The following is a 27,751-nucleotide window of genomic DNA, read 5'->3' as shown; positions in this document are numbered from 1 at the left end:
CGGTTTCTCGTGCGCCACCTTATATTATTTCACTGCGATCAGCCACATAACGCTACAGTTGGCTAAACGAGATGTTTTACGAAACACGAAAATTACATGTGTGTGAGAATTCTGGTATGAAAAAAAACTGTGTACTCCAGGGGAGGCAAGTCCCTCTCTTGGCGCCTTCCATCTTCACTCACCTACGCTACTAATTTTCAATTTTTCATAAGAACCATATACCAAGCACAATGAACGTTGAAAGAGTAAAAATGAACGGTTCCATAAAAAGAGCGATCACCAGTGAACTAGTTCCCAAGGATGAACGACTTTGCCCATCTCTAGGGTGTACTAGTGTTGTTCGTGGTAACAAAGATGGCCGGACGCGGGTCTGAACCGTCGTCCTCTCGAATGCAAGTCCAGTGTGCTAACCACTGCGCCACCTCGCTCGGTATATACAGGGTGAAGCACGAAGATATGCAAATATTTTAATGTGTTATTCTACAAGTATAACTAAAGAGAAAAAAAGTTCATATTAACATAGGTCCGCAAATGTTTAGTTACGGAGTTAGGGCTAATAAAAGATTTTGCCCGAAATTTAGCAACTTCGCTAATATGAAGCCATTGCAAAACAGTACGAGGTTAAAGTAAAACACGATTTCCATTTATTTTGTTGTTATCGATCTGGAGATTCTAATAAAACACGTCCCAGACGTGCGCGTGCAGTAGTTTTCCAGAAATGAGCGTAGTGCTAGGAGTTGACAGCAAACACTAACGATTGCTGCTACGCAATGAGAAAGACTGCTTCTGCACATGCTGTTCGATTATCAACCAAGGATTGCAAAACATTACTACTAAGGTGTGTGAAACTAAGGACACAAACTCTTTTAATTTTTAAAACGGCTGAAGGACCATGATTTGGAACACAACTACAACAAATTTTCAAAAGGCAGAAAACGCAAGGTTTTATCCTTAAATAATATTTCTGATGAGGCTGAAGACCCAAGCAATCTAAGACTTGATAAAAAGGAATTTTAATTTTAAAACGGCTGAAATCCCATGATTTAAAACCACAACTACAATATATTTTCAAAGGCAGAAGGCCCAAAGCTTCATCCAGAAAAAAAAAAAAATTTTAATGAGTCTGAAGGCGCAAACAATGCAAGACTTAACAAGTAAGAAATTTTCAGTTTTAAGCCCATTATTTAAAACCCAACTGAAAGCATACAAATTCAAACCATCGGCTATGAGCCATGAAAACACACAATCAAACACCAATAGGAAAAGGCAGTACAGCCAGCGGTCCTCAGAAGTTTCTGGGGGTCGGTCTGCACTTGAAATATTAGCTTTCGCTTAGGGGAGACAGGTAGTCGGCCCAACTATTCCGATCCGTTGGCAACCCAACCAAGAGACAGTGAACGGACCCACCGACAAGACGACTTGCTTTCCACCCGACCAGTACACATGGAACTCCAATGCCGACAACCAAGTATGCATAAGCAGTCAAAACTACCCACACGTGTTGGACAGCGGACAATACGGTGAGGAAAGGACACTGCCCGAATTTCACGTCAGCGGCCAGGGCAGGTAACCGGAACGCTAACGGCCACAAGACAGCAAATTTCCTCTGGTGCACTTGGACTTCAAATAACCAAAATACAGTTAATCTCCACCGGATGGTTCAAATGGTTCAAATGGCTCTGAGCACTATGGGACTCTACTGCTGAGGTCATTAGTCCCCTAGAACTTAGATCTAGTTAAACCTAACTAACCTAAGGACATCACAAACATCCATGCCCGAGGCAGGATTCGAACCTGCGACCGTAGCGGTCTTGGGGTTCCAGACTGCAGCGCCTTTAACCGCACGGCCACTTCGGCCGGCTCTCCACCTGATGGTGGCCAAACTTTTGCCAACTCGAACACTCGCTGTTGCTCACGGGAATACCCCCAACAGCCATGAAAACCAACGACACAATGTGAACGGACTGGCTTCGGTAATTAAATTGCCACTCAACTTTGATGTCCTGCGTCGGTTAGCCACGAACCTCGTAGCAATCGGCACAGCTCCCACACACTCCGACACTGCGTAGAGACCACCAGTCGGCCCGGCCCACTGCGCCGCGCGATTTCCTGGCTGATCCACCCTAAAGCCGTCGGCACACGGACCGTGCATCCGAGCGTTGAGCGTGCCGAGTTTCTGGCGTCATAGCGTGGAATAGCACGCTCGGGAGTCTTTCCGAACGTGCAGAACAATATCTGGCATGTCAGATATTCTGAGCGTTGACCAATCAGATGGCACAACGCCACCTACGTCACAAGCACGCCGTCTCCCTTCAGTACAGAGTTGTGAGGCGCCATATTGGCATTCATTTCAAGCCTACATGCATATTTGCCGTTTCTGAGCACCAGCAAATTCAGAATCACTGGAAAACCCTTTGTTAACTGTGTGATTCGTTCCAATTAAATAATGAGATACATCATATGCGTGGCAAAAGAATTATTGTAACTTGCGTATTATGAGAGTAGGATATTTGAAGGCAGCGACACACTGAAGATCCACACAAAACGTATTGTTCTTGGTACAATTTGTTATAATTAAATTTCAATTATTAACATATCTACGAGTAAGGTGTTCAGCAAGGGGGTAAGATTATAATTTACAGGAAGGGGTGTGATGCTGGTTTAGGGTAATGAGTAGCGTCCCTGTCCTGATAGCAGTTGTTTATTGGGGCGGTGGTTCGCGTCGTGACTCTGTCAAAAATTTTTTTCCTAACATTCGCGTTTTTATTAGGTTATGATACTTTATTATTAGTTTAATATAAATATATACTATAATATTTGATGCTGTGTAAATATCAGTTCGCCTTTTTTTGAGGGGTGAGTTTGTTCGATCGGCTTAATCTACAGGACAGCTTGCGCTACTTGTATAAAGATATTTTGCTCCTTTTTCTTTTACGCTTCGTAATTTACGTGTTGCAAAGATTCTGGTACTGGGTAGGAACAGTGATCAAGTAAGATTGACCTTGGGGTTTTACTAAAATGTGAGAATGATGAAATAATGTTTATCTGATACGGAGAAGTATTCCAAATTTGTAATGCACTGTTTGTAATGGAACTTTTATAAGCCTGTGCCCTTATTGATTGGACATGGTACTTTCCTTTTCGTGGACGATGGAGGAAATGTGCGTTTTAATAGAGCTGACGTGGTAATTTTACGCGCGCCCGTTGAGTAAACTGTGTGATTTACGAACTACAAGCATCCCTCAACCGCCGCTGGAGTGCGTTGCGATCGAGTATACCACGTTGGGGCCCACGTACCGTATGGACAAATCGCATCGTTCCTGAGCGTTCAGCAGCACGCTGAACTTTCCACGCTCAACGATAACGTTTGACAGCACGGTCCGTGTGCCGACGACTTAACCGACCGACTGCCAGAAACTACAGGGTTATTACAAATGATTGAAGCGATTTCACAGCTCCACAATAACTTTGTTATTTGAGATATTTTCACAATGCTTTGCACACACATACAAAAACTCAAAAAGTTTTTTTAGGCATTCACAAACGTTCGATATGTGCCCCTTTAGTGATTCGGCAGACATCAAGCCGATAATCAAGTTCCTCCCACACTCGGCGCAGCATGTCCAAGTCAATGAGTTCGAAAGCATCGTTGATGCGAGCTCGCAGTTCTGGCACGTTTCTTGGTAGAGGAGGTTTAAACACTGAATCTTTCACATAACCCCACAGAAGGAAATCGCACGGGGTTAAGTCGGGAGAGCGTGGAGGCCATGACATGAATTGCTGATCATGATCTCCACCACAACCGATCCATCGGTTTTCCAATCTCCTGTTTAAGAAATGCCGAACATCATTATGGAAGTGCGGTGGAGGACCATCCTGTCGAAAGATGAAGTCGGCGCTGTCGGTCTCCAGTTGTGGCATGAGCCAATTTACCAGCATGTCCAGATACACGTGTAATGTAACGTTTTTTTCGCAGAAGAAAAAGGGGCCGTGAACTTTAAACCGTGAGACTGCACAAAACACGTTAACTTTTGGTGAATTGCGAATTTGCTGCACGAATGCGTGAGGATTCGCACATTGTGTCTGTTCACTTCACCATTAAGAAAAAATGTTGCTTCATCACTGAAAACAAGTTTCGCACTGAACGCATCCTCTTCCCTGAGCTGTTGCAACCGCGCCGAAAATTCAAAGCGTTTGACTTTGTCATCGGGTGTCAGGGCTTGTAGCAATTGCAACTTACAGCCTCAATTATTTGCTGCCTTCCTGTACAGTTTTTACCCTCTACAGCTGCCTCTAGTACCCTGATGTCTTCACAGACGCCCTGTCATCCCGTCCCTTCTTCTTCTCAGTGTTCTCCATATATTCCTTTCCTCTCCGATACCGTGGAGAACTTCCTTATTTCTTACCGTATCAGTATACGTAGTTTCAACATTCTTCTGTAGCACCACATCTCAATTGCTTCGAACCACCTCTGTTCAGGTTTTCCCACAGTGCATGTCTCACTACTTTACAGAGCTGTGCTCGAAACATACATTCTCACGAATTTCTTCCTCAAATTAAGATCTATGTTTGGTACTAGTACGCCTCTTGGGCAGGAACGCCCCTTCATGCCAGGCCTAGTCAGCTCTTTATGTCGTCCTTGCTTTGTCCATCGTGGGTTATTTTGCAGAACTCCGTAACTTCATCTATTCTGTGATCATGAATTCTCATTTTAAGTACTCATTAGGGTGTAAATTCCCTCTAACAGAGATCCTCTAATTCTTCTTCTGAGTCACAGAGGATACCAGTGTCATCAGCGAATCTTATCATTCACATCCTTTCAACCTTAATTTTTATCCCGCCCTTGACCCTTTCTTTTATTCCCGTCGCTGCTTCTTCGACGTATAGACTGAACATTAGGGGAGAAAGAAGTCTGTCTTACATCCCTTAACATGAGAGTACGTCCAGAACCTGCTCTCATCCTAGAAGACTACGTGACTCCACTCCACTACCCGCTGAACCAGTCCCTAGGGTCTTGGCACCATCACGAACGGTGCCCCCAATGTACGGGTGTCGGCAAACCACAATGTACTGGTCGACTCCCAAAGAGACTACCCCCATGAAGTCGCCGTACCATTAGTGAGCGTGGGACTGCGTGCCTCGCTGTCCTGTTGAATGTGGTTGCAATTTCCCCCGCTTTCATGTTGGTCCCTTGTTGCCTAATGCAAAATGTAACGGTCATCCACTGCTGTAGTTGACTGCGATCGAGCGCCTCCACTCCTTCGGGCAGCATGCGAAACAATGCTCTGAGCAATACCAAATTACTGAGCTGCCACTCATAACAATTTGTCCTTCTCGTAGTTTCCCGATGATTGCACCCATGTGACGTCATCCGAATGTTTGTCTCCAGACTATGTTGTAATGAACAACACCACTGCAGTGCATTGCAATTGCTTCCTGCTGGGCACACACTGTCTTTTTGAATTCCTTGCATTGCCTCGTGTTGCGGCGCCGGGCCCTTTTGGCGCTAAAGTCACCCTGACCTCACGCCACGCGCCGTTCAGTTTTCTGTCCATGATTGGGGGACCTGTGGTAATATGCTTTCCCACTATTTCATTTCCACAGAATTGCTAATATTTATTTACTTATTGCGAATTTAAACACCTGTTACCTGATGTTTTAAAACAAGCCGTACACATTAAAGTTTTCGTTTGTTATCTCTTTTTTTCGTTTTTATTTGTAAAATTTGACATAGAATGTCGGCCGGAGTGACCGAGCGTTTCTAGGCGCTACAGTCTGGAACCGCACGACCGCTACGGTCGCAGTTCCGAGTTCTTCCTCGGGCATTGATGTGTGAGATGTCCTTAGGTTATTTAGGTTTAAGTAGTTCTAAGTTTGAGGGGACTGATGACCTCAGAAGTTAAGTCCCGTAGTGCTCAGAGCCATTTGAACCATTGGACATAGAATAATACTTTTTTTAAAAAGCAACAATTACTCGAAGTTCAAATACAAATAATATGTAAAACAGAGGCGAAATTTGTTAGTAACATCGTCAATTGTGACTGGCGGTGAATACTTAGCAATAGTTCCTTCGAGCTATGGGCCAACAGTCACAACAAACTAGTTTATACGAGGGTTGGAACTTTAATAGTGGCAACTGTTTATTTACAGCTCGTACAAAATATAGATACGCGTTTCAAAGTTTTACGGACCTTCAAAGTAGTCACCAGCATTGTGTGTAACCCGCTGCCAGCGATGTGGAAGTCGTAGGATACTCTTAGCAGTGGCAGTTGTGTTGACAGTTCGAGCGACGCGGTCTATTGCCCGACGAATTTGTAGCAGTTCTGAAGCGAATGCCGTGAAGATTTTTCCTTTAGTTTAGAAATCGAGTTGAACCCACGAGGGCTTCAGTCAGGGGAGTGCAGTAGGTGGTATAGCACTTAGCAGCCCCATCAGTCAAACAAATCAGCAAAAACTTGCACTGTACGTGTTTGAGCATTGTCCTGCAAAATGATGGTCAGGTCCTACAGAAAGTGTCATCACTTCTAAGCTGGTCGTAGCTTGTGTTACAAAAATGAACAGCATAGAGACAGAAGTGGTGACACTTTCTGCAGAACCCGACCATCATTTTGCAGGACAATGCTCAAGCACGTACAGTGCAAGCTGTTACTGATTTGTTTGACTGATGGGGCTTCTAAGTGCTACACCACCTACTGCACTCCACTGACTTAAGCCCTCGTAAATTCAACTCGAGTTCTAAACTGATGAAACACTTCACGGCATTAGCTTCAGAACTGCTACCATTTCGTCGGGTAACAAACCGTGCCTCTCGAACTGTCGACACAACTGGCACTGCTAAGAGTATCCTACGACTTCCACATCGCAGGCAACGGGTTATACACAATGCGGGTGACTACTTTGAAGGCTAGTAAAAGTTTGAAACACGTATCTGTTTTGTAGAGCCGTAAATAAATAGTCGGAACTATCAAAGTTCCAACCGTCGTAGTTAGTAGTAGAGAAATGGTATTGCTAATTCTCTGCATTAACATTAGTTATTCATCGATGTACAACACTGAATGCTTTCTTGAGTCGGTTACCAGAAACTTAGAGTGCATTCACACTATTATTTCCTGTCTTTAACTACACTCATGTTCAGAAAAAACACAACACCTTCAACGACTAGAGATACGACATTCATATTCACAGGACTTGTACGTTAGTATGTTCTGCAGCAATGATTACCATTTCAGTCCCCTCAGTTCAGCATGTGCCCTGTTGCCTAGTAGGCGCAGGGTCCGCCATGAGCCCTGATAATGTGTCTCATGTGTGATGGCATCAATGTGTATAAGGTGCGAATGGTGTCCTGTGTTATAGCCATCCATGCTGCATTCACCTGGTTCCAAGGTTCATCTGTGGTGGTTCGCACTGGGTCACAGTGCTGCAACTGCCGTTTGAACATATCACACACATTTTCGATTGACGTAAGTCTGGTGATCTGGCAGGCCTGTGGCACCAAGAAGGCATGTGTTCATGCAGCAACATTTGGTCGTCCATTGTTGTTGTTGTTGTTGTGGTCTTCAGTCCTGAGACTGGTTTGCTGCAGCTCTCCATGCTCCTCTATCCTGTGCAAGCTTCTTCATCTCCCAGTACCTACTGCAACCTACATCCTTCTGAATCTGCTTAGTGTATTCATCTCTTGTCTCCCTCTATGATTTTTACCCTTCACGCAGCCACCAATGCTAAATTTGTGATCACTTGATGCCTCAGAACATGTCCTACCAACCGATTACTTCTTCTAGTCAAGTTGTTCCACAAATTCCTCCACTCTCCAATTCTGTTCAACACCTTCACATTAGTTATGGGATCTACCCATCTAATCTTCAGCATTCTTCTGTTAGCACCACATTTTGAAAGCTTCTATTCTCTTCTTGTCCAAACTATTTATCGACTATGTTTCACTTCCATAGATGGCTACACTCCATACAAATACTTTCAGAAACGACTTCCTGACACTTAAATCTATACTCGATGTTAACAAATTTCTCTTCTTCAGAAACACTTTTCTTGTCATTGCCAGTCTACATTTTGTATCCTCTCTACTTCGACCATCATCAGTTATTTTGCTCCCCAAATAGCAAAACTCCTTTACTACTACAAGTGTCTCATTTCCTAATCTAATTCCCCCTGCATTACCCGACTTAATTCGACTACATTTCATCATCCTCGTTTTGCTTTTGTTGATGTTCATCTTATATCCTCCTTTCAAGACACTGTCCATTCCGTTCAACTGCTCCTCCAAGTCGTTTGCTGTCTCTGACAGAATTACAATATCATCGGCGAACCTCAAAGTTTTTATTTCTTCTCCATGGATTTTAATACCTACTCCGAACTTTTCTTTTGTTTCATTTACTGCTTGCTCAATATACAGATTGAATAAAATCGGGGAGAGGCTACAACCGTGTCTCACTCCCTTCCGAACCATTGCTTCCCTTTCATGCCCCTCGACTCGTATAACTGCCATCTGGTTACTGTACAAATTGTAAATAGCCTTTCGCTCCCGGTATTTGCCCCTGCCACCTTCTGATTTTGAAAGAGAGTGGTCGTCCGTTGTTGTGCTGAAAAATGACATCTGGGGCGTTTTGCAGAGAGCATAAGGCTGTGGGTCGCAAGGTGCCATTGATGTACGTCAGGCTGGTCAGAGTACCCTGGACATGCATCAACTGTGATTTGTGGTTGTACCCAATAGCACCTCACACCATAAGGCTTTGAGTTGGCACTGTAAGTCTTGCGCGAATACAGTCACTGTGAAGCCGCTTCCCCTGTCTGCAGCGAACCAAAATGCGGCCATCATTTCCGAACAAACAGGAACTTGAGTCCTCCGAAAACATTATCTGATACCATTCCTGTCCCTAGTGACGTCGCCGGCCGGGGTGGCCGTGCGGTTCTAGGCGCTACAGTCTGGAACCGAGCGACCGCTACGGTCGCAGGTTCGAATCCTGCCTCGGGCATGGATGTGTGTGATAGGTTTAATTAGTTATAAGTTCTAGGCGACTGATCACCTCAGAAGATAAGTCGCATAGTGCTCAGAGCCATTTGAACCTAGTGACGTCGTTCCACACACCATTGCTGTCTAGGATGTTTCTGCAGATTCGTCAATGGTAGGCGAAGCAGTGGACGACGCGCACATAACCTATGCTGTAATAAACGACGACGGACAGTCATCCCTGAGTGTGAGAACTGGATGAGGAGGAGGAAGAGGAGAGCAAAAAAAGAAGTTGTCCCCGCGGCACACATTAACGTCGTTGCTCGGCGAGTCTGAGCACATCGGCTGCCTTTCGCACCGCGCCGCCTCCACTGTGGAGGCGGGAACGCCCTCCCACTCACCGGCGCCCCGCCCCCAGTCACCCACGCAGTCTGCAGCGGCGGTAAACAAGTGCCGCGCGCCAAGTATTTCCGGCCGCGGGCGCGCGCGCCAGGTCGGGCACAGCGACGGCCGTTTGCACCTGACAATAGCCGGCCGCACGCGAGCAGAGCTCAGCGACGGGCCGCGGCTATTTCCGACGGACTCTACACAGCCCGCAGGCATCCGCGAGCCAGTGCAGACTAAGGACGGGCTAAACTGGGCCTTTACGATGACAGTGATTTCTGTTAATGTTGCTTTTCGGTTACTGGTATTTTAACACGCTTCTGCGAGGTTGCTTTCTGGTCTGTCTGTCAGTACCAAATAACTTCCCTGATCTGGAGATTTAAAACTTTAAAAATAGCTCAGAGCTGGATGACAAAGCGGTAGTGACTCATTTCCTGTCTGACCCACCTATCTCGCATTAGGCAGGGGTTAAGGTGTTGGTAACCCCTGCAACACCAGCTGCCCTGCACGACGGGTGTATTGTGCAGGTAGTATCGGAATGCGTTCCTGGCGTCGCGATGGCGGGCAGGCAAGGCTGAAAACAACGAGAAAGAGGAACTGATTTCGCATTCTTGTCTGTCTGTCTGTTTGGTACAAATTTTGCAAGCGATTTTACATTCACTTCCTCAAGAGATAGAGACTTCAAATTTTAAACATCAGATTCGGATGAAAGTACTGGCCATTACAATTGCTACACCGCGAGGATGGCGTGCTATAGACGCGAAATTTAACCGATAAGAAGAAGATGCTGTGATATGCAAACGATTAGATTTTCAGAGCATTCACACAAGGTTGGCGCCGGTGGCGACACCTACAACGTCCTGACATGAGGAAAGTTTCCAACTGATTTCTCATACACAAACAGCAGTTGATCGGCGTTGCCTGGTGAAACGTTGTAGTGATGCCTCGTGTAAGGAGGATAAATGCGTACCATCACGTCTCCGACTTTGATAAAGGTCGGATTGTAGCACATCGCGATTGCGGTTTATCGTATCGCGACATTGCTGCTAGCGTTAGTCGAGATCCAATGACTGTTAGCGGAATATGGAATCGGTGGGTTCAGGAGGGTAATACGGAACGCCGTGCTGGATCCCAACGGCATCGTATCACTAGCAGTCGAGATCACAGGCATCTTATCTGCATGGCTGTAACGGATCGTGCAGCCACGTCTCGATCCCTGAGTCAACAGATGGAGACGTTTGTAAGACAACAACCATCTGCACGAACAGTTCGACGACGTTTGCAGCAGCATGGAGTATCAGCTCGGAGACCGTGGCTGCGGTTACCCTTGACCCTGCATCACAGACAGGAGCGCCTGCGATGGTGTACTCGACGACGAACCTGGGTGCACGAATGGCAAAACGTCATTTTTTCGGATGAATCCAGGTTCTGTTTACAGCATCATGATAGTCGCACGCGTGTTTGGCGAAATCGCATCCTGAAAGCGTGTATTCATCATCGCCATACTGGTGTATCACCCGGCGTGATGGTATGGGGTGCCATTGGTTACACGTCTCGGTCACCTCTTGTTCGCACTGACGGCACTATGAACAGTGGACGTTACATTTCAGATGTGTTACGACCCGTGGCTCTACCCTTCATTCGATCCCTGCGAAACCCTACATTTCAGCTGGATAATGCACGACCACATGTTGCAGGTCCTGTACGGGCCTTTCTGGACACAGAAAATGTTCGACTGCTGCCCTGGCCTGCACTTTCTCCTGATCTCTCACCAACTTAAAACGTCTGGTCAATGGCAGCCGAACAACAGGCTCGTCACAATACGCCAGTCACTACTGTTGATAAACTGTGGTATCGTGTTGAAGCTGCATGGGCAGCTGTACCTGTACATGCCATCCAAGCTCTGTTTGACTCAATGCCCAGGCGTATAAAGTCCGTTATTACGGCCAGAGGTGGTTGTTCTGGGTACTGACTTCTCAGGATCAATTCACCCAGATTGCGTGAAAATGTAATCACATGTCAGTTCTAGTATAATATATTTGTCCAATGCATACCCGTTTATCATCTGCATTTCTTCTTGGTGTATCAATTTTAATGGCCAGTAGTGTAGTTCAGAATCGGATGAAAATACAATACTGTGGGTGTAATAACCACCTACTTGCAATAAGGAACACAATGAGGTTGAAAACTCGTTCTTGAGCAGCATGTTATTGAGGCAGGGGGAAAGGTCACGGAACGATAAAAATTCAACGAACATTTGACCAATAGATGACACCGTAAGCGTCAAATTGCACACCAGCAGACACGCGGCAAACGGCTGTCCCTCAGGTTGCGTCCGAAACGCCTAACATCACTGTCTTGATAAAGGATCGCGCGCATCTGGTAAAGCTCTTCTACAAGAACGGTAACTGTGCGCCAGTAGCTCAGAAGAAACTCCAGTCACTGGATGAGCCGTGCTGACCTCGGCTTATGCGTAGCTTTAAAACTTGGCTGTTACTCTGTGTGTGGTTTCCCGCGGTTATTGCGGTTATGCCGTGCTTCTTCCTCTTTCTACGTGTGGCAGCAGCGGTGTGTGTATCGATATTTGCACCGTATACCATCTTTGGTCTGGTGCTTATAGTTCCGGCTTGGCAGTGTGCAGCCAATCGGTCGGTTGGAGCAGCTCAGCAAGTCTCCACACGGCGCAGTCGGCCGGGCCCGCTGGCGGTCTCTATGCAGTGTTGCGGTGTGTCGGGGCTGTTCCGAGTGCTACTAAGCTCGTGGCTCACCGACCCAGGACATGAAAGTTGAGTGGTGATTTTATTACCGAAGCCACGTCTGTTCACGTTGTCCCCTTGGTTGGTGGTTCGCTGTTGGCGGTATTCCTGGGAGCAACAGCTAGTGTTCGAGTTGGTGAAGATTTAGCCGGCGTGTGGTGGAATTAACTATATTTGTCGGTTTGAAATTCAAGCGCACCAGCGGAATTTTCTGCGTTGTGGCCGTTAGTGTTCCGGTTACCTGCCCTGGCCGCTGACGTAAATTCAGGCAGTGTGCTTTCCTCACCTGTTGTCGCTGTCCAACATGATGTGTAGTTTTTGACAGCTTAATGTATTTTGGTTGTGGGCGGTTATGTGTGTAACGTTTAACTTTGGAATTCTCATATACTGGTCGGTGGTTAGCAAGTCGTCTTGTCGGTGCGTCTCTGACTGTTTCTTGGTTGTATTGCCGGCGGATCGTGTATAGTTGGGCCGACTTCTTGTCTCTCCTAAGCGAACATTAAGATTTCGAGAGCAGACCGGCCCCCTGGAAACTTCTGAGCGCCGTTGCCTAAACTGCCTTCTTATTAGCGTTTAAGTGTGTATTTTTAATGGCTCATAGCTGATGGTTGGAATTTGTATGCTTTTAATTGTGGTCTGGAACCGAGCGACCGCTACGGTCGCAGGTTCGAATCCTGCCTCGGGCATGGATGTGTGTGATGTCCTTGGGTTAGTTAGGTTTAAGTAATTCTAGGCGACTGATGACCTCAGAAGTTAAGTCACATAGTGCTCAGAGCCATTTGAACCATTTTTTTGTAATTGTGTTTTTAAAAACAAAGGCCTTCAGCCGTTTTAAAAGTTAAGTTTTTCTAAATTGGGCAATTCTTATGCTGTCTGAAGATAAAGCTTGGGCCTTCTGCCTGTTGAAAATCCATTGTATTGTTTTTAAAAGCATTGGTCTTCAGCCGCTTTAAGTTTTAAGGTTCTTATTTATCAAGTATTACATTCTTTCTAGATAAAGCTGTGGGCCTTCTGCCTGTTGAAAATTTAGTGTAGTTGTGTTGTTCTTAAAATGATGGGCCCTCAGCCGCTTTAAAATTTTGGATTCTTACTTATCAGGTCTTACATCACTTGGGCTTCAATACTTTTTTAGATTAAAAGCTTTGAGCCTTCTGCCTTGGAAAATTGGTTGCAGTTCTTTTAAACAAAAGGCCTTCAGCCGTTTGTAGTAAGGTTCTTATTGGTCATAAAGCTTGGGCCTTCTGCCTATTGAAAGGTTATTGTGGTTATATTGTTTTACTTGTCAAGTCTTATATCGCTTGGCCTTAAATACTGTTTAAGGCCCAAAGCCTTCTGTCTCTCTTAAAAAAAAAAAAAAAAAAAACTCTGGAATTTATTGCTGTGATGGAACCACTTCCAATTAATTGCCATGGAACATTCTATGGAGAGACAAAGCCCACGTCCATCTGCAAGGACACGCCAATATGCGTAACTACAAAATGCGGGCAACGGAAAAACCGCATGCACATCAAGCGGTGCGACCTATTTCTGCAAAGGTGACTGTGTGGTGCGGGTTGGCGGCGTCGTTTACCATAGGGCCGTATTTTTTTTAGTACAGGCCTGCTACGAGTCTTGGTATCTGTATCTGAGAGTGTTTTACGCACCTCATTCAGATCCTTCAATAGCGTGGATGTGTGGGATGCTACCATTTTTATGCAAGATGGCGCTCTTGCGCACAGCCAGTGAAGCGGCTGACGCAGCATGTGAAGATTGCTGTATGTGGATGGGCTACTATTGTAACCGAAATTGCAGATCTGAAGATGGTTCTAGAGGAACCGAAACCGGTCATGTGAATAAACATTTTTGCAATCAAGACGGATAATAAGTAACAGAAGTATCATTATCTTCCCCATCCCTTTCTAGTGCGTGTGTATGTGCAATCTGGCAAAGAGAACGACATTTATTATTGAATAAAACATCCTCTCACTTGTTTTTATGTTCTTCATCTACAGTGGTACAATGAAATTAGCAATATCAAATTTTTGTTTTTCTCGGCAACATAAAGTATAACTGTCAGATTGTTTTTCACATCAAGCAGGTCGTGGTGGCCGTACGGTTCTAGGCACTTCAGTCCGGACCCGCGTGACTGCTACGGTCGCAGGTTCGAATCCTGCCTCGGGCATGGATGTGTGTGATGTCTTTAGGTTAGATAGGTTTAAGTAGTTCTAATTTCTAGGGGACTGATAACCTCAGATGTTGAGTCCCATAGTGCTCAGAGCCATTTGAACCTTTTTTTTTCCACATCAAAATGATAATGATAAAACTTCTCTGGTTGCGGAAACCATCATTTGTAGTGAAATTTTGTTTTTGTTTTGTTACTCTACCTCTTAATGGAGACTGAGGAGCCCGCTCACTACATTTGAGACGCTACAAGTTGATTATCCTGGGATGATCGGTGTCTGACTACCTGTTAGCTTCCTAATCAAATTGACGTTCATCTTCAAGCCATTCAGTAACAATCTATTCAAAATTTCCATCACTCGTGCCGACTATAGGTGATGTGCTTTTGTGTCTTACAGGAAGTATTGTACCGCTGTTCTACGTAAAGAACTAAAGTGTCTTAAGTAATTATTCCGTCTGTGCAACTAAACTTGTGCTCATCTGAAAGTATTTTGGCAATGAGCAACGTGCTTATCTTCACAAGAGTACTGAGTTATATCTTTTGCAGTACATCTTAACATTCAGTAGAGACTATACGTGTACAGAACTGATAACTTTTATCAGTAATTTGCCACTTTAACACGCCACTCACATCAATGGCAAATACACCACAGGAAAGAACGGTTGTTTGGTAAGGGGATGAAAGACACGTAGAGGATTACAAAATTCATAACATACGTAATCTGGCCTACAACATGCGAGGGGGGTCTGAAAAGTCCGTGCAAAAATAAAAACTACTTACGTGTTTCGGGTTACCTTTTTTATTTTACCACATAGTCTCATTTTATACATACATTTCGTCCAACGCTGTTCTAACTTGTTGATCCCTTCCGAATAATAGGAATTGTCCAAGTATGCAAAATAGCTATTAGTTGCTGCAGTCACCTTCTCGTTTCAATAAAATCTTTGTCCCGCCAGCCAATTCTTGTGTGTGAAATCTTATGGGACTTAACTGCTAAGGTCATCAGTCCCTAAGCCATTTCTTCAAATTGGGGAACAAATAGTAGTCCGAGGGAGCCAAGTCTGGAGTATAGGGGGGATGTGAAACGAGTTGGAATCCTATTTCTATTAATTTTGTGACCAAAACTGCTGAGGTCTGTGCTGGTGCATTGTCGTGATGGAAAAGGACTTTTTTGCGGTCCAATCGCCGGCGTTTTCCTTGCAGCTCGGTTTTCAAACGGCCCAATAACGATGAATAATATTCACCTGTAATAACTTTACCCTTTTCCAGATAGTCGATGAGGATTATCCCTTGAGAATCCCAAAAGACACTCGCCGTAATCTTTCCGGCCGAAGGACTGGTCTTCGCCCATTTTGGTGCAGATTCTCCCTTGGGAACCCATTGTTTAGATTGCTGTTTGGTCTCAGGAGTATAGTAATGTATTCACGTTTCATCTACAGTGACGTTTCTCAGGAGTATAGTAATGTATTCATGTTTCATCTACAGTGACGAAACGACGCTTAAAGTCCTGCGGATTCTTCCTGAACAGCTGCAAACCATCCTTGCAACACTTCACACGATTCCGTCCTTGGTCAAGCGTGAGCAATCGCGGAACCAATCTTGCGCATAGCTTTCTCGTGTCCAAATGTTTATGCAAAATATTATGTACCCGTTCATTCGAGACGCCCACAGCACTAGTAACCTCACGCACCTTAACTCCTCTGTCATCCGTCACCATATGATGGATTTTATAAATGATTTCTGGAGTCGTAACTTCCACAGGGCGTCCAGAACGTTAAGCATCACTTGTGCCCATATGGCCAATCCGAAAATTTTGAAACCGCTTATAAACTGTTCTAATCGAAGGTGCAGAGTCACCGTAATGTTCATCAAGCTTCTCTTTAGTCTCCTGAGGCGTTTTGCCTTTCTCAAAGTAATGTTTAATCACCACACGAAATTATTTTTCGTCCGTTTTTTGACAATCATTCGACTTCCTTGATTCACACGAATGCCAAACATAAATAAATAGACAAATATGGCTGAAACTTGTTTTGCGTTCTTTCCAAAGATGGTACTAACTAAACATGACCTCGATATGCGCCCGTGGTGCCATCTCTCGAACTTTGCACGGACTTCTCAAACGCCCCTCGTATAATGTTTTTTTCATTGAATTTCAATTCAGTTTCAAACGATTACGCAGGAAAACAACTTGATTTTAAGATAATTTACTGTGAAAACTAAAGGTTGCCCGGTCTAAAAGACTCCCGTTATGTATCCTAGGGTTAAAGATGAGCTCGCGTTCTCCACTGGTGCGTGGACACCAGGTTACACGTCTCCTCGGGCGTGCTGGACCACTTTCGTCGCCGCTACAAGCGCACTCGCTTTCTACGCCTCCGTCGCTTTGTGGGCCAGTGGAACAGTGACGTCATCATCAGATAAGACGCCTCCTGCGTCACCAAAGCGCACTGCCGCTGCCTTATGGACGGACGCGTCATAGCGATTCCATTCACTCCAGAGTCCGCGAGACTCGACGTCGCAGCGGGAAAGGTTCCTGTTTTCAATCGTGTCCTTCGAGATGCAACATAAGCAACGTATGCTAACCAGTCAAAATATAGGTCCCTCCATTATGGGAATAAGCAAGTGAAAACTCCTCAAAACAGCACATTTTTTTCTACATTACTAACACGTTGTGGGTAAAATCTTCTCAGGTATTGTTGAAAGGAAAGTGAGAGTATTAGTTGAGGACCAATTGGATGAAAATCAGTGTGGGTTTAGGCCTCTTAGAGGTTGTCAGGACCAGATCTTTAGCTTACGGCAAATAATGGAGAAGTGTTATGAGTAGAACAGGGAATTGTATCTATGCTTTATAGATCTAGAAAAGGCATATGACCAGGTTCCTAGGAGGAAGTTATTGTCTGTTCTACAAGATTATGGAATAGGAGGCAAACTTTTGCAAGCAATTAAAGGTCTTTGCATGGATAGTCAGGCAGCAATTAGAGTTGACGGTAAATTGAGTTCATGGTTCAGAGTAGTCTCAGGGGTAAGACAAGGCTGCAACCTGTCTCCACTGTTGTTCATATTATTTATGGATCATATGTTGAAAACAATAGACTGGCTGGGTGAGATTAAGATACGTGAACACAAAATAAGCAGTCTTGCATATGCGGATGACTTCGTTGTGATGGCAGATTCGATTGAAAGTTTGCAAAGTAATATTTCAGAGCTAGATCAGAAATGTAAGGACTATGGTATGAAGATTAGCATCTCCAAAACGAAAGTAATGTCAGTGGGAAAGAAATATAAACGGATTGAGTGCCAAATAGGAGGAACAAAGTTAGAACAGGTGGACTGTTTCAAGTACTTAGGATGCATATTCTCACAGGATGGCAACATATTGAAAGAACTGGAAGCGAGGTGTAGCAAAGCTAATGCAGTGAGCGCTCAGCTACGATCTACTCTCTTCTGCAAGAAGGAAGTCAGTAGCAAGACTAAGTTATCTGTGCACCGTTCAATCTTTCGACCAACTTTGTTGTACGGGAGCGAAACCTGGGTGGATTCAGGTTACCTTATCAACAAGATTGAGGTTACGGATATGAAAGTAGCTAGGATGATTGCAGGCACTAGTAGATGGGAACAATGGCAGGAGGGTGTGCACAATGAGGAAATCAAAGAAAAACTGGGAATGAACTCTATAGATGTAGCAGTCAGGGCGAACAGACTTAGATGGTGGGGTCATGTTACACGCATGGGAGAAGCAAGGTTACCCAAGAGACTCATGGATTCAGCAGTAGAGGGTAGGAGGAGTCGGGGCAGACCGAGGAGAAGGTACCTGGATTCGGTTAAGAATGATTTTGAAGTAATAGGCTTAGCATCAGAAGAGGTACCAATGTTAGCACTGAATAGGGGATCATGGAGGAGCTGTATAAGGGGGGCTATGCTCCAGACTGAACGCTGAAAGGCATAATCAGTCTTAAATGATGATGATGATGATACTAACACGAATTCTTTACAGACGAATGGAAAAACTGGTAGAAGCCGACCTCGGGAAGATCAGTTTGGATTCCGTAGAAATGTTGGAACACGTGAGGCAATACTGACCCTACAACTTATCTTAGAAGCTAGATCAAGGAAAGGCAAACCTACGTTTCTAGCATTTGTAGACTTAGAGAAAGCTTTTGACAATGTTGACTGGAATACTCTCTTTCAAACTCTAAAGGTAGCAGGGGTAACATACACAGAGCGAAAGGCTATTTACAATTTGTACAGAAACCAGATAGCAGTTGTAAGAGTCGAGGGACATGAAAGGGAAGCAGTGGTTGGGAAGGGAGTGAGACAGGGCTGTAGCCTCTCCCCGATGTTATTCAATCTGTATATTGAGCAAACAGTACAGGAAACAAAAGAAAAATTTCGAGTAGGAAGTAAAATCCGTGCAGAAGAAATTAAAACTTTGAGGTTCACCGACGACATTCTGTCAGAGACAGCAAAGGACTTGGAAGAGCAGCTGAACGGAATGGACAGTGTCTTGCAAGGAGGATATAAGATGAACATCAACAACAGCGAGACCAAGAAACGAATACACTAAGCAGATTCAGAAGGATGTAGGTTGCAGTAAGTACTGGGAGATGAAGAAGCTTGCACAGGATAGAGTAGCATGGAGAGTTGCATCAAACCAGTCTCTGGACTGAAGACCACAACAACAACAACGAAGACGGTATCTTTCGGACAAGTCTGAAAGAACCGATACCATCTTCATATATTTAAGGCTAACCGGCCATTGACGTTCTTCTTCTCTGCTGGATGCACACGTATTGCCCGAACTCTTACGGGTCTCGGTAAGATTGTCTGCCGCGAGTAATGAGTGTAATGGGCAGGGGCACTATGAATGTAGTGTGTGGACATTAAGTTGGGAATGTGGGTCTCACGGGGAGCGTGCAAGGGATAAGTCCCTGCAGTCGCACTATCCTCTGTGCCCTCGGTGGCTCAGATGGACAGAGCGTCTGTCACTTAAGCAGGAGATCCCGGGTTCGAGTCCCGGTCGGGGCATACATTTTCAACTGTCCCCGTTGATGTATATCAACGCCCATCGACAGCTTAGGGTCTTGATTTAATTATCATTTCATTTTTTTTTCTACTGTGTTTGCGGAGGTACGCCACGTAATGTGAAAAAATATTATTGAAGAATTTCGCAAATTTAATAAAACTGACGTCTTAACGAAATCGATATTATCGCAGAAAAATCGAAAAGACTATGTGATCAACTAATATGATCTGTGATTGTTATTGTAATCGCTGTTCCTTTTGATAAAGGATCGCACACACTTCGCTTTTGTTTCTTGGTAGTGCAAGAAGGCATTTTGTGACGAGGCACGAAAAAGTGTAAGTTTCATGTAATATTTAGTCCAAATATAATCAAATATTACTTAAAAGTGTCGCTAATGTTTTACTGTGAGAGATCCTATACTCATGACGTGACTTAAATAATTTATTTATTTAATTTAGGGGGAACAATGGTGCAGTCGTCAACGCCGTTGTTCTAAATAATAACGGCCCAGAGTCTTAATAAATATTTTAATATTCGCTAATTTTTATAAATAATAAAAATAAATGCAAATGTTGGAAATTTCTCTTGATTAGTGGTTCTTCTTTTGAAGGAGTGAGATTTCTCCTCAGTACTGTAATTTCTCAAAAGTTTAACAAAAGGTAGTAATTATTCAGCTGTATATCTGGAATATTGTGCGTTGATGGTTTCTTTTAATATAAAAACAGCGTGTCGGGCGAACTAACGGCGAGAAGTACCACAACTGAGTCACTAACGTAAATAATTTTCCAGTTCTGAAGCAGGCAGAATAATATTAACTCCAACTTTATAATAACAAACAAATAGCAACAACAGACATAGGTAAAAAGAACCACCACAACAACAATCCCCTACCAATGTCAACAGTCGATGTATTATAACATCTATATATAGAGACAGTTCCAGCAAAAACTTGCTTTCTAAATGCATCCATAACAGCTCAAAATCTCAACGAAATTTCAATAATTTTGTGTGGCAACGCTTTCCTAAAACAGCGTTCGTGGGTCTCAAACCTGTAAAAGGTCATGTCACGGACGCAGTGTCGTGTTTCAATGACGGCTCAGTGAGCAGGTTGGAAGTTTTCTGTGATGTGGGCACCGAACCTGCGGTGAACACAAATAGTGCGCTTCCGTCAGCTGGCCAGCTGAGGGTGTGTGAGGCTGAGAAAAGTACTCTACAAATGACAAAAGAGACTAGAATATTCAAATGAGGGCCTCCAATGGTAATCAGGAGGGTACAGAAACCCGCAACGACGGCAGCTATGGAACAGATCGTATCAAAAACTTGAAATGCATTTTCCCAAAGAATGAAATGCTTACTTGTGGTGGTAAGTTCCTATGGGACCAAACTGCTGAGGTCATCGGTCCCTAGGCTTACACACTACTTAATCTAACTTAAACTAACTTACGCCAAGGATAACACACACACCCATGCCCGAGAGAGGACTCGAACCTCCGATGGGGGGCGCCACGCGAACCGTGACAAAGCGCCTAAGACCGTTGGGCTATCCCGCGCGGCCAAATGCTTAGTTTTACACACAATTTTCTCCGACAGTAATGCATTTACGTCAATGAAAACTGGTACAAAAATTTATTACATCACTTCCATTAAAATATACTACAAGGACGTCAATCAAATAAAAAGTTTGACAAATATTCAGATTTTTTAAATGCCAATTTTTTAGGCCACTTATTTTTCTGTGAATTTCTGCTGTGATAACAATGCAACAATTTATTTTAAAGTCATGGCAGAGGTAGGCAATCATCATAACAAAAATACTAAGAATGAGTCTGAAAATTGCTTGTCGGTTGCTGAAAAAATCCCATAGCTGTGTTTGGAGATTTTTTATTTATACATTCACAACACGTTTCGGGCCCAGCCCATCGTTTGGTGATACGTCAGTACTTAAAATTTGGGATTACGAACACTTTCCATAATGCAAATACAAATATACACAATTACAAGTTTCAAAAACGTTTAAAAAAATAATAAATGCAAGAAGTCGAAATAGACAAAAAAAGTACGTACCATATACAATTACATAAGCTCAAGAGGCAGTTATAAACGCCGCACGTCAAGAACTGCTTATGGTATATCAGGTGCAATGACGTTTCACTCGCACAGACAGCAATCAGAGTGCCGTGGTCGGTACAGGGCATCTCGGGGTAGTACAGTCCCATACGAGGGAACCGCCAGTACAATAAGGAAATTTAATATAGGTTGTAAGTCAAGATTACTAACAATGACAAAAGTAAAACTCACAGACTTAAACGCATTTAAAAACGACAGCAACTATTACAAATGTGGAAATTACAGAAAATTAAAAAATAAACTCACAATTGCGGCAAACATCACCGAACATTTGGCGTCACACATGTCTTCAATTATCATTGGAAGTAAAAATCGTGCCCTCTTTGCGGCCGCTGTTTATAACAGAAAATGTTCGGTGATTTTATTACGGGAAGAGTTTGTAATACCAAATTTTAAGTACTGGCAGATCACCAGACGATGGGCCTGAAACATATTTCGAATATGAAAATTAAAATCTCCAAAGCAGCTACGAGATTTTTTCAGCAACCGACAGGCATTTGAAGAGTCATTTTTATTATACTTAACATTGGTAGTGTCATATAAGCCAACAGCCTTGCCGCAGTGGTAACACCAGTTCCCGTCAGATCACCGAAGTTAAACGCTGTCGGGCTTGGCTAGCACTTGGATGGGTGACCATCCGGTCTGCTGAGCGCTGTTGGCAAGCGGGGAGCTCTAAGCCCTTATGAGGCAAAGTACGGAGCTACTTGATTGAGGAGTGGCGGCTCCGGTCTCGTAAACTGACATACGGCAGGGAGAGCGGTGTGCTGACCACATGACCCTCCGTATCTGCATCCAGTGAAGGCTGTGGGACGAGGATGAGACGGCAGCCGGTCGGTACCGTTGGGCCTTCATGGCCTGTTCAGGAGGAGTCCATTTCAGTACTGTCATTTAAGTTATACACTTTGAAATAGAGTCGACATCTTAAGAACGTCTGGTTTCTGAAGACTGTAATGAAAACCTCAAATTTTATTAAAAATATTATTTATTGTGCAGAAGTGGTACACAGCTGTATCACTTTTCAACATAATCTCCCCCACACTCAATACAAGTCTTCCAGCGCCTACAAAGTGCATAAATTCCTTTAGAAAAAAAAAATTCTTTAGGTAGTCCTCGCAACCGCTTGTACACTGCGTGGCGTAACTCTTGATCAGAACTTCTTTCCTCCCATTGCGTCTTTGAGTGGTCCAAACATATGGAAATCACTTGGGGCAAGGTCTGGTGAGTGTGATGGTTGAGGAAGACACTCAAAATGCGGGTCTGTGATTGTTGCAACATTTGTACGGGCATTGTGGACCTTGCAGTGTCATGTTGCAAAAGGACACCTGCTGACAGCAATCCACGTCGCTTTGATTTGATTGCAGGCCGCAGATGATTTTGTAGGAGATCTGTGTATGATGCACTGCTGACAGTGGTCCCTCTAGGCATGTAATGCTCCAAAATGACGCCTTTTTCGTCCCAAAAGAGAGTCAGCATAACCTTCCCTGCCGGTGGTTCTGTTCGAAACTTCTTTGGTTTTCGTGATGAGGAATGGCGCCATTCCTTGCTCGCTCTCTTCGTTTCCGGTTGGCGAGGTGCAATCGTGTCTGGACGGGCCCACGATCAAACCGAGAAAGAAAAAGAAAGTGGCCGGATTTGTTGGTGTACCAATGTGGACTGTGCAACGTTCTACAAGGAATGGTGTGAGCTACCTCTCGGAGCCGTGTAACTCGGTGACACTAAAAAGATTCTGACCGGCAGTGACGGGAGGGAAGTGTTACGCGTTGTCCACGGAAATCGGTTTCAAAGTCCAACAGTAGGGACAGCACAGCATACGGTGGGCGATGCGCTGTGACCAATTTTCGTTCAAGGCGCTGGGGAATTCATTCGTTTGTTCGGATGGGGAGTACAACACTGTTTGCCACTTTCCGGCCGACTGGCGGTGATAAAATCGAGGCGCACGCCCTGCAGCCTTTTCCAAACGATTTCACAAAAACTACTCGTTAAAAAAAATCATTTACGCGTTGCTTACAGCTTTATTTGTCAGGGTCATAATGATGTGCACATCATTTCGTTAATGGTCATCGTTATTGTGATATGTACATGCAAGTATGGCATCTTGCGAAATTCGATAAAGTTTGCAGTGAAAAATACGGGTCGTTATGATTTTTGCATTCTGTACTAATCACATAATATGTTGCTGCATATTAAATTTAGCTAGTGTATCGAATTTTTGTTTAGATTTAGGCACAGGTCTCTATCTGTCAGCAATCTCGAGAAAACTGATCTGACGTAGCACACTCATTTGCGATCGCGCATAGGGTTGCCATACGTCGCGGATTTCGCGGTCAGTCCGCGATTTTATGCTCGAAGACGGGTGTCCTGGACGAAGAGGAAAATGTCCGCGAAAGAGCAGTATTCAGAACTGCTTGCTATTGTGCAGTACTATTTCTCCAGTCCACGGCGTAGTGCAAATATGGAGAGAGTGTTTTCCCTAGTGAATGCACAATGGACAGAAGAAAGAAACAGGCTAGCTTTAACATCAGTCAATGCAATGCTCCAAATCCAATACAATATAACATGGAAAAAAAAACAAATTGCACAGATTTTCATAGACTGATTCAGAATCGGAGCGGGTTTCTTTCTTCTGTCCAGGGCTCAGAGAAATGTGACTGGTTTAAAGCATAAAGTGAAAGATATATATCAACTGTAGCAGCATCATTGTGTACATATTAATAATTTGTGTTCAGTGCTTTAATTAAAAAGTTATTTAATGTCAATTGTAATTAATTTTAGCCGGCCGAAGTGGTCGTGCGATTCTACGCGCTGCAGTCTGGAACCGCGAGACCGCTACGGTCGCAGGTTCGAATCCTGCCTCGGGCATGGATGTGTGTGATGTCCTTAGGTTAGTTAGGTTTAACTAGTTCTAGGGGACTAATGACCTCAGCAGTTGAGTCCCATAGTGCTCAGAGCCATTTTTTTGTAATTAATTTTCTTCATCATTGACCACTTACAGGGTGTTTCAAAACTGACCGGTATATTTGAAACGGCAATAAAAACTAAACGAGCAGCGATAGAAATACACCGTTTGTTGCAATATGCTTGGGACAACAGCACATTTTCAGGCGGACAAACTTTCGAAATTACAGTAGTTACAATTTTCAACAACAGATGGCGCTGCAAGTGATGTGAAAGATATAGAAGACAACGCAGTCTGTGGGTGCGCCATTCTGTACGTCGTCTTTCTGCTGTAAGCGTGTGCTGTTCACAACGTGCAAGTGTGCTGCAGACAACATGGTTTATTCCTTAGAACAGAGGATTTTTCTGGTGTTGGAATTCCACCGCCTAGAACACAGTGTTGTTGCAACGAGACGAAGTTTTCAACGGAGGTTTAATGTAACCAAAGGACCGAAAAGCGATACAATAAAAGATCCGTTTGAAAAATTTCAACGGACTGGGAACGTGACGGATGAACGTGCTGGAAAGGTAGGGCGACCGCGTACGGCAACCACAGAGGGCAACGCGCAGCTAGTGCAGCAGGTGATCCAACAGCGGCCTCGGTTTTCCGTTCGCCGTGTTGCAGCTGCGGTCCAAATGACGCCAACGTCCACGTATCGTCTCATGCGCCAGAGTTTACACCTCTATCCATACAAAATTCAAACGCAGCAACCCCTCAGCGCCGCTACCATTGCTGCACGAGAGACATTCGCTAACGATATAGTGCACAGGATTGATGACGGCGATATGCATGTGGGCAGCATTTGGTTTACTGACGAAGCTTATTTTTACCTGGACAGCTTCGTCAATAAACAAAACTGGCGCATATGGGGAACCGAAAAGCCCCATGTTGCAGTCCCATCGTCCCTGCATCCTCAAAAAGTACTGGTCTGGGCCGCAATTTCTTCCAAAGGAGTCATTGGCCCATTTTTCAGATCCGAAACGATTACTGCATCACGCTATCTGGACATTCTTCGTGAATTTGTGGCGGTACAAACTGCCTTAGACGACACTGCGAACACCTCGTGGTTTATGCAAGATGGTGCCCGGCCACATCGCACGGCCGACGTCTTTAATTTCCTGAATGAATATTTCGATGATCGTGTGATTGCTTTGGGCTATCCGAAACATACAGGAGGCGGCGTGGATTGGCCTCCCTATTCGCCAGACATGAACCCCTGTGACTTCTTTCTGTGGGGAGACTTGAAAGACCAGGTGTACCGCCAGAATCCAGACACAATTGAACAGCTGAAGCAGTACATCTCATCTGCATGTGAAGCCATTCCGCCAGACACGTTGTCAAAGGTTTCATTCAGAGACTACGCCATATTATCGCTACGCATGGTGGATATGTGGAAAATATCGTACTATAGAGTTTCCCAGACCGCAGCGCCATCTGTTGTTCAAAATTGTAGCTACTGTAATTTCGAAAGTTTGTCTGCCTGAAAATGTACTGTTGTCCCAAGCATATTGCAACAAACGGTGTATTTCTATCGCTGCTCGTTTAGTTTTTATTGCCGTTTCAAATATACCGGTCATTTTTGAAACACCCTGTATTTACAGATACAATTAACGCTTGGATTAATTTTCGCCGGCCGCTGTGGCCGAGCGGTTCTAGGCGCTTCAGTCTGTAACCGCGCGACCGCTACGGTCGCAGGTTCGAATCCTGCCTCGGGCATGAATGTGTGTGATGTCCTTAGGCTAGTAATGTTTAAGTAGTTCTAAGTTCTAGGGGACTGATGACCTCGGATGTTAAGTCCCATAGAGGTCAGAGCCATTTGAACCATTTGAAATGCAAACCAATGGTCACTTGCACAACATACCGGGTCGTGTTTCAACCACATCTTTATAATCACCGAATTTTGTCCTTGATTTTCGTCCTTGGATTATGGCAACCCTAATCGCGCACGTCTGTGGTAAAACAAGAATGAAATAACCACAACAGTCCTCGTATTTCATAAACGGTTTGAGATATCGAAATCAGATTTTAGCAAATGATAGCACGCAAAGAGGTGAGTATTATGCCTTGTGTTTATTATACAAAACTTCATTCTCTACGGTGTTATTCCACTAACTACACACTTTTTCGATGAAAAAATGAAATTTTCGAGGGCCATCGATAGCCAGTGAAATAAGAAAGGCCGTGCGTTTTGGAACAACATAACTGAAGACATTACACGTTTATTTTGTACCGAGGATGTGCTTTCTCATAAGCTACTGACCTTAATTTTCCTCAGTTCCTCAATTAACCACTCTTTCAGAATTCTCTCGCAATTGGGTCTGCCCAACGTGTTAGTGAGGTGTTTTACTCAAATTTCGCTACTCATGACGCTTCTCTGAAAGTTACAAATGTTTAACAAGGCAGGCGAAAATAAATCACTGCATTTTCAACAGAATTCTTTTTAGAAACCAACCAAATTAGAGGTGACAAGTCTTTTTGAATGGTCATGATGCAAGTGTGGGTGTGGCAGGGCTCCACTTAACATTTACAGAAAATAAGAGTGTAGGCTTGAGTTTAGAATGCCACTTGCCGCTCCCCCCCCCCCCCCCCCCCCACCGGAAATCTAAGGATTTTCCCTGCAGCGCCCACCAGTAATCCCCACAACTACTGCTCTCCCCACGCGTTCCCTGCTGACTGCGCATCTATCGACCACGTTATTCTGCGTGGCCGTTTTTTCTAATAGACTATTTTCTATGTTAAAAATACACTTCGTGTGGTGTCACCGCCAGACACCACACTTGCTAGGTGGTAGTTTAAATCGGCCGCGGTCCATGTAGTACATGTCGGACCCGCGTGTCGCCACTGTGATCGCAGACCTAGCGCCACCACCAAGGCAGGTCTCGTGGTACGAGAACCTAGCTACCGCCCAGTTGTACGAAGCCTTTCTCTCTCATTAGCCGAGAGACAGAATAGCCATCAGCTAAGTTAATGGCAACGAACTAGCAAGGCGCCAGTTGTATCAGTGCCTATAGCTTACAAGTATTCAAGAGAGATGTATTCCAAGGCCTCAATAAAAGATAAGTACTAAGCATCTACATACTTTTCTTCTTATTCATTTATAAGTTCTCATGTTCCAGACTTCACGCCCGTCTGCTTTAGCCTTGCGTGCACTATCGGCTACAGCGTTAGTCTAGCCTTCCTTTTCAGCCTTCAACTTCACGGTGTCGGCCCAGCTACCGACACTACAATTCGTATTGTTCTTATTTAGAATGATTATCGAAAACGCTTTGTTACTGGCCGAAGCTCTAGTAACGTAACAAGCTAGGAGCTAGACGAAGCTATACGCGTCACACACACTCTCCAGTCACAGTAATGTCATCGCCTGACAAAAGCATGAATAACCACCTTCTGCAGAGCGAACTGTTGC

At 44.4% G+C, this 27,751-nt stretch overlaps 1 protein-coding gene, 1 non-coding gene and 1 pseudogene across 2 annotated transcripts in view; 2 read left to right on the top strand and 1 right to left on the bottom strand.

The window, feature by feature from the left end:
* LOC124716995 (RAC serine/threonine-protein kinase) overlaps positions 1–27,751 on the bottom strand; it is a 694,752-nt gene that overhangs the window by 432,413 nt on the left and 234,588 nt on the right. The window lies entirely within an intron of this gene.
* Trnak-cuu lies at positions 19,211–19,285 on the top strand. The gene has a single exon. It is a non-coding gene; the product is annotated as a tRNA-Lys (tRNA).
* Positions 21,954–22,071, top strand: LOC124717408 (annotated as a pseudogene).

The sequence above is a fragment of the Schistocerca piceifrons genome, chromosome 9 (assembly GCF_021461385.2).
Source record: "Schistocerca piceifrons isolate TAMUIC-IGC-003096 chromosome 9, iqSchPice1.1, whole genome shotgun sequence".
Classification (NCBI taxonomy): Eukaryota; Metazoa; Arthropoda; class Insecta; order Orthoptera; family Acrididae; genus Schistocerca; species Schistocerca piceifrons.
The sequence above is the reverse complement of the archived record's forward strand: the minus strand, read 5'-3'. Positions and strand labels throughout refer to the sequence as shown.